Source organism: Hipposideros armiger, unplaced genomic scaffold, assembly GCF_001890085.2.
Source record: "Hipposideros armiger isolate ML-2016 unplaced genomic scaffold, ASM189008v1 scaffold_6, whole genome shotgun sequence".
Taxonomy (NCBI): domain Eukaryota; kingdom Metazoa; phylum Chordata; class Mammalia; order Chiroptera; family Hipposideridae; genus Hipposideros; species Hipposideros armiger.
The window spans coordinates 731,324-739,485 of NW_017731356.1; the positions used below are offsets into that span (position 1 = coordinate 731,324).

Sequence of the window (8,162 nt, forward strand, 5' to 3'; positions counted from 1 at the left end):
CCTCCACAACTAGACTGAAGAACAAAAGGACAGCAACTTGTCTGTTCCCCTTCCCCCAATTCCCCAGCACTATTCCCATCCCCCAATTCCCCAATTAAAATCTTAAAAAATAAAAGACCCATGTACTTATGGGACGGTGATATATGACAGGTGACATTTCAGATCAATGGGACTATTTAGAAAATTGTCCAAGAATGTATAAATGCACAAAGGGGAGAAAATTGAAATTAGACCCCTTCCCTGCCTTATTCACTAAAAGCAATTCCACTTAGTTTAAGTATTTAAATATGAAAAGGAAGCTTTTTAAAAAATTCTAGAAGAAAATGGATCATAATACTTTTCTGATGGTATAAGGATTTTTTTTGAACACTTAATACAGAAACAGTTCACTGTAAAAGAAATTCTGCATACATGTGACTACATTAATTTCAGAACTTGTGTTCATTTAAAAAAAAAAGAGACTCTGGAAAGACAGGCCACAGACAGGTAACTAGAAGCACAAACTCAGACGGGGTTGCCTCTGGGGAGTGGGAGTGAAGAAACAGGAATGCGCGTGTCAAATACTATATTTAAAGGGACAACAAGGAACAAATGGTAGTAGAGGCTTTTTGGTGAATCAGACAGTAAATAGTGAAACATTTTCTCAAGTTCTAGCTTAAGCGTTCTTTAAGACAGATTCTACTAGTTGATATGGAAAGGGCCAGAGTTAACAAGCTCCCTGAGACTTCTCTTGTATTTTATAAAATAAAGGCAGGAGAGAATCCTGCATGCTGTATCAGTAAATTCAATGTCCTTATCAGCTAGCTGCTGAAGTGCAACTTGTGTCCTTACTTTAAGAAGAAAACCCCAAACTTTTTAGTCCAGCCACAGTTGGATGCCGCTTAGTAACCCACCACGTTGCGGTTTGAAGAATCTGAAAAGCCCATTTCTTGATTTGAGATGACAGGCAAGGATGGCAATTTAAATCAGTTTGGCTTCCCAGGAGCTGAGAGGCAAGTCCGCCCACGCAGCCCAAAGAGTATCTACCATTTGTACTAGAATTGGCAAAAAATCCCATTTTCTGGCTCCTGCTGGTGTGTTAAGCACATCTGCATTAATGGGGAACAGGTTGCAAAGGAGGGTGCCGAGCACTTAAAAAGCTTTAACGAGTAACAGACCCTTGATTTTTACCAGCGTCTCATGCTGGTGGAACTCCTCAAGTTTTCAGGCACCTGCTTTTAACCAGAAAAAAAAACACAAAAAATCTTGTTGGAAGCCTAAGTGAACTTGGAGGCTGGTGCACTCATTCCAGCCCCATTTAAGTATATTTAAATAAGATAGAAGCTCTCTCCTGCCTACATTCCCACTAGCCGTGTCTTTCAGGCCACGCCAGAGCATAATGTCACGCCTGCTTCTCAGGACACCCAAAACTTCCATCTTGCAGTCAAGCAGTGTGTGTACATTTTGTCTACCCAGCTGGAGGACAGAAAGACATTCTTTTTAATTTATCGCTACTACTATTTGGAATAGGGAACGTATTTCTGTCCAAATTCAAAAGATACAAAGGGTCCTCGGTAGTCCCTAGGCACGACACACACGACACCCTGTCCCCCAAACACGCACCCATCCACACATTCTCCAGCCCATCTTTCAAAAACTGTAAACGGTGGCAAACGGTTGTGCACCTTGTCTGTCCCACTTGATGTGCCTGGGGGCGCATTCCATGTCTTTCTAGAATTTCCTGCTGCTCAGCAGGCGCTCCTGCCCACTCGCAAGGTAGCAGCTCGCAGCTCGCATCGTGTGGGTGTGGCCTGTCCGTGGGCACATGCAGTGCAGTTGCTTTCTCTGCTGTCACACAAGCTGGATGGGTGTCCTTTTGCACACGTGCAAGGGTTTCCCCACTCTCACCATAGTGTGTTGTCGGCCTTGGAGCTGAGTGTTGCTAGAGTGCTGGGTAAACGAGGTATTGCAGCATAATTTCAATTCCATTTTATGAGGGAGGCTGGGGACCTTTCATTTGTGTCAGAGCAATTTGTCCTTCTGTTTTGTTAACTAAGTGTCCTGTCCTTTGTCCACTGTGCAATTAAGTTGTTTATCTTGATTCTTAGAAGCCTTTTATCTGGGATAGGAGTTGCAAGTATTCTATCCCAGCTTACTGCATTATCTTTTATCCTGATTAAATGTGGCTTTTGCCATGCCGGAATTTTTGTTTTTATGTTGGTCAGATTTATCAATCTTTTATGTTTTGGGGCTTTGTGTTACATTTAGAAATGCCTTCCCCACAAGGAGATGAAAGATATATGTGTTCCATGCTTTTTGGACTTCTGGGATTTCATTGTTTCATAGTTTAATTTTTGATCCATTTGAATTGTTTCCTGGTGACGGTGTGAGATGTGGTTTCAGACTGTATTTTTTTGCAGGTAGTTAACAAGTTTCCCACCGCACTTCTTAAATGATCCACATTTGCACACTAACTTCAAGATGCTGGCTCTCCATGTTATGAATTCCTGTGTGTATTTAGGTCTAATTCCTGATTTCCTGATCTACTCTATTCGTATGCCCTTATGCCCTGTTTTACTTACTATATAGCTTTACAACAAGTTTGGGGGTTTTGTTGGGTTTTTTTTTTACATTTTACTGAGGAACAGCCATGGTCATTGGTTACATGTTGCTTTCATGCTACAATGGCATAGTTGACTCTTTTAAGGAGGGCGCAGCTCACAGTGACAGGGCGCAGAGGTGGTGCCCAGTCAGCATTCAGCGAATGTCCCATATCGTGTCATGTTACTGGTCTGGAGCATGGGCCCTGCGGATGAGAGTCCCCCTTCAGATCTGGGCTCCACCACTTCCTGGCTGTGTGGCCTCGGGAGAATTATATAACATCTCTGTGCTTCTCACGTAAGAGTGGCGATAATAACATCCACCTTATAGGGTTGTTACGAGGCTTAAAAGATTTAATGCACTTAGAATATCCTCAGCACCAGGTAAATTCTGAGTAAGACAACCTCACCCTGCCTCGGGGTCTCCCGTGATCTCTCAGCACTCCGACAAAATGTCCCTCATCCCTGGTTGGCAGAGTGTGACCGTGGCCCAGGACCCCACTGCTCCCTCACACCCAGTGCTGCACAGCGGCTTCAGCACCGGCTGCCTCGAGACTCTCGGGAAGACCCCTTTGTGCCCTTTATCTCTTGTTACATCGCGCCCTCCCCATCCCTGAACCCCAGCCTCAGGCCCTCCCTCCGCCCCCACACTGGCACCGCATACAGCTCAGTACACGTTTCTGGCCCCATCTCCCAGCCCTCCCCCACCCATAAAACCCGCCGTCTGGAGCGCAGGGGCAGTGTGGGACGTCCCCCTGTGCGTGTCCCACCGTGTGCAACCCCACTGGGCACATCCCCTCTCCTCAGAATACCCCACCTCCATGCCCTTCAGCCCTCCCCACTGCCGGCTGCTCCGTCCCCCGGGCCTGCAGGTGACATGGGTGGTGGCATGGGTGCCCCTGGCTCCTGAGCGCCCTTGAAGCCATTGTCCCTCCCGCCTCCCTAAAAGCCTCCAGGTTTGTCCCACCGATCGGCCGTGTTATCCGCTGCCCCCGCAGAGCACTCCCACTCTGCCTTGGATGTGCTTAGCGCTGGGCCCACCATCACACTCTCCAGTGCTGTGGCTCTCGGTGGCTTCACTCTCCATGGAGGTGATCTTTACAAACCCTGACGTTTGGTCCTTTGAGTCTTGCCTCAGTGGGCTGCCCCCTGGAGCTGTGTGACGAGCCTCTCTCCTGGTCATGTCCTAGTTCTTAGCGCCACCAAGACCACCACCCACCATGCCTTCCATTGCAAGCGGCCTCTGCTCTACCCTCACCTCAGGGTTTTAGCTCATGCCTTTGGGCGCCCCAAGTTCCACAATCCTTCTGTTGCACAAGGACCTACAGCCTGCTGACTCAGTCACCACTTCCCCTATTGCCACGCTTTGTCGTCAAGTGTTACAATCAACTGTGATGACCACTCCCTGGCACCCATTCCCACCGCCTTTACTCACCGTAATTGTTTCTTTAATCGTTTGGCACCATCAAACCCTCACGAAACTCAGCTCTCTGCCCGCCCTCTCTGTGTCCACACCGACCGCCCTTTGGTCTGTCTTGTTGCTCGGGCCTTGGGCAGCGCTCGGAGCTGGCGCTGCTTCCTCCTGTCTGTCCCCTGGCCCCCCGTCTGTGCCAAACCACACTGCTCTCCTGGGTCATGGAACCGGTTCAGAGGGACTGCAGGCTGTTTTGAATTTCATAAGGGAAACAGCAAAAGCCAGTTAGAGAAAAGTGGGCGCAGGAAGATCAAAGCGAGATGCTGAGAGAGGAGGGAGGCCGCTCTGAGCTGATAAACTGTGAAGGTGTTTCCCGGAGCGAAAGACTACGGCTCATGCCGTTTAGAGCTGTACTTAAGCAACTAACACTTATTTCGGGGGTCTGGATCGCTCTTTGAAAGAAAAGGGTCTAAAATAAAGCCCAGGACTTAAATAGTTAGACCTGAGTTTGGACCCCGGCTCTGTCACTAACCAGCCGCCTGATTCTGAGCCGGGTTCTTCATCTGTGAACTGATAGTGTGGCTGTGAGGATTGATATGGACCAAGCCTCTGAATACGCTTTATAAAGTTCAGTGCTTTTTCCATTCCTGAACCTCTGATGTACAGTCCCCACCCCATAGATCTCGAGCGTGTGTGCGTGCGTGTGTGTACCAACCACAAGATGGTCCCAAGACCGACTAGCTGTAATTCACCGAGGCTGCTTTTTCTAGAAAGTGGCTCAATTAGTGTTGCAGCAGGGTCTTTGAAGCCTCTTCCGGGATGCCAGATGTGATGAGATGCTTTGTATCCACCTTGCAAAGCCCCCGCTTGCAGCAGCTGCAGCCTGCTCTTTTTTAGAGCTCCATGAAATGATTTCCCGTTGGCACCGGGAGCCCATCTCTCTGGGCAGCACAGCAGAAAGCCCAGAAGCGGCTCCGGTTTTGATTGCCAAGTCAGGGAGAAAGGGAAAGTAGCCTCCATTGTGAGCCCAGGTGTCTCCCTGCAGAAACTCGCTTCCGCCTCCGCAAGGCTGATGTCATTTTCTGCCACACGTGCCCCTGAGCTCTGACTCCTGCTGCTGAGAGGTCCATGCATGGTTGGATGTGCTCTCGGTCCGAAAATCTTGGGAGGCTCCTTCCCCTGATGGTAGACCTGGCGGACAAGTGTCTGTCAAGGCCGTTGGGAATGCGGGAGGTGAACGTCAGGTAAAAACAGACTTGCCTGTCTTCACTCAGGAGAAAAAAAACAGACGATTGTCACGCTGAGTAAATTATGCTCAATTCAGACTTTTAACTGTGAAATACTTCATGTTGATTTTTATGAGAAAAGGGTGAAATAAAAACATGTTGGGTTTGTGTAAAATACTTTTAAAGAGAAGAATCTGTGTTCGGCTGCTATGTGGACCGTCCTCTCCCGGGCTTTCCCCTCCAGGCCCGCTGCAGGCTCTCACCTTCTCCTTTGTGTGCCTCTCAAGACGTCCTCAGGACACACCTGTGGCTCCTTGTCACCGCACACCCTCACCCAGGGTGTCACCTCCCTGTCTAAGACTTCACTCCCCTCCTGGATGCTGTGACCCTTGAGGCATTGAATCGGCCAAAACCCCATAGCTGTTTTTCTTATTGTTACTTATTGCTAATCAAACCGACTTTGTTTTCAAAAGGACTTAAGGTGGATCTATAAACACACAAAAGATAAAAACTAAATACAGCCATCCTCTCTTATCATCCCTGGTTTCGCTCTCCTTGGTTTCAGCTCACCCAACTCAACAACAGTCCAAAATAATAAAATAAACGACTCCAGAAATAAGCACGTCGTACGTACGTTTTAAATTGCCCCGGTGCTGGGATGTTTACGTAACCTCTAAGAACCTCACAACAAAATACTTCAGAATTCCAATGGGAAGACAAGTCGTTTTAGAGTAATGGAGAGACCACTTAAACCCAGTGATCAAACCCTGTGTCACCCGATAAGATGCCAAGGAAAAGAGCTTATGTCTGTGATATTCTTGTCAAAGACGCATGAGTTTTAACTTGGAGGAAATCGCAGATCCAGAATGAGAGACATTCTGCAAAATAACTGGCTTGTAATCATCACAGATGTCAACGTCGTGAAAATCATGGAAAGGTCGAGGAATTGTTCCAAATCGAAGGGGGCTGAGTATGTGCATATATGGTAATAACTGAATGCAAAGAGTAATTCTGAACTAGGTTCTTTTGCTCTCATGGACATTACTGGGCAACGGGGTGACCCGCGAATGAGGTCTGAGGATACTGATGCTGACTTGCTGATTTTGGTGGCTGTATTGGAGCTGTGCAGGAGAAGAGCGTAGAGGGGGGAAATACACATTAAATATACATGTTTAGGGTGATGGGCATTGTGTTGCCAACTTATTCTCAAATGGTTCAGGAAAAAAATTTTTTTGTACGTGTGCGTGTTTTTGGTAAGTTTGAGATCATTTCAAGAAAAATATAAGGGAAAGCATCCAGTGGAGGGACTGCAGACTCCCACCACCTTCCCGCATGTGTTTGGTGTATAGTACATAGGAGCCACTCCCGCAGGCTCTCCTGGCCCCCTGTGATGCGGCCCGCAGGGCCAGCCGTCTGAGGAATCCACTCTGTTTTCTGGTCCTGGAGAGACAGGGTGGTCCTGTTCTTTAGACCCTCAACAGAGGGTAGGGGTGTTTCTGAAATTCCTTTTGTAGAACTCAGGCTGGGTCACCTCTGAATGAGCTTTGACTTTTAGAGGGTAGACTGCGTTTCTCCCCACCCCTTAAAAAGGGGCAGGAAATGGGGGTGGGGTGAAGGGACTTAGGGCCTGGATACCGGCAACAGGTGGTAGAGGGGGGCAGAAGTGCGGGTTATGCTTCGTTTGCAGCTTCCTCCTTGCCCCCATGTCTGTCCCCTCATTTTCTTCCCCACTTTGTTCTTCAGGAGGCTGATCCCCACACAGGGCACAGCCCGGTCCCTCGCCAGCTGGTTTCTACTTGGGCTCTGCCAGTGGGAGGCGGGCAGGATGGGAGAGTGAAGGAGAGGGCGGCTGTGGTGTTTCCCTCCCTGCCCACTCCTGCGTTGGCACTGCTGTCCTGGCGGGGGCATCTCCTGATGACTCTCGCCTCCTCTTAGAAACCCCTCCTCCATGCTCCTGCTGGTACCACCAGGCAGGGAGGGCTCTGTCCTGTCCCGCCACCGCAGACGCATTGTCTGACCCCACTGTGGCCACAGCAGTGGGACCACAGGACCTGCCCCTCTGCTCCCCCGGCTCAGCCCATCACCTTGCATCCCGAGGAAGCTGAAGAGGCCTACAGGAAGAAAACACAGCTCCGCCCTGCTGTGAACAAAACCCACATCAAAAAGAAATAAGAAATTCCACCGACAACTTTCTCAGTACAGCATTTTGAGAAGCAAAGGATTTAACAGAATACATCACAAATAGGCAACAGATTGACAGAGTTACTTTTCTCTGTCCAGAGTTGCTTTTATCATCTGGAAAATAATGTTTATTTAATAGTAAATAGCATTTGGGCAAGACTGGGTGGAAGAAACAATCGACCGCCGTGGGAGGAGCAGCGTGACACCCCCCCACCCCCCACCCCCACCCCCGGCCAGCAAAGCAGAGCAGCAGCTGCCAGGAGCCCACTGGGCAGGGGTGAGGGCTCAGGAGGCAGGGCGGGTGTGTCAGTTACTCTGGCCTTGAGAGGAATCACGCGAGGTGAGAATCCTGGTGAGAGCCACTTGCAAACAAGCTTGTGTGTGTTCATTTGCATCAGCTCACATGAGCCAACGGCTTTGGGAAGGAGTCATCTTTGTGCCCACAGTCATGTCGGGGGGCTTGTGGAGGGGAAGGGCCACCCTGTCAAAGCAGTTTCCCAAATCAAACTGAATTATCTGCTAGGAGGGCTGCAGGCGCTGGGGAAAGCAGGGGTGAGGCCCAGGCCGTGCCCCAAGGAGCCCAGCTGTGCCATACGGCCGGTGATGAGTGTGGGACAAAGGGACATGATTGCTCCCATGCAAGGGGACCAAGACAGAGTTATAGAATTCGCAGGGGTTTGAGGCAGGCCTGAAGGGACAGCTGGGATGTTTTGAGGCAGAGATGACTGCGTGGGCAGCAAAACAGAAAGCAAAGCCTGTGGG

The 8,162-nt window shown here is 49.3% G+C and overlaps 1 long non-coding RNA gene across 1 annotated transcript in view; it reads left to right on the forward strand.

Annotated features, from left to right (window-relative positions):
- Positions 1 to 7,650: 7,650 nt before the first annotated feature.
- LOC109384980 (uncharacterized) overlaps positions 7,651 to 8,162 on the forward strand; it is a 14,079-nt gene continuing 13,567 nt past the window's right edge. Inside the window, exon 1 of the long non-coding RNA XR_002124537.1 lies at positions 7,651 to 7,740. This is a non-coding gene — a long non-coding RNA (uncharacterized LOC109384980). The remainder of the gene's footprint in view (positions 7,741 to 8,162) is intronic.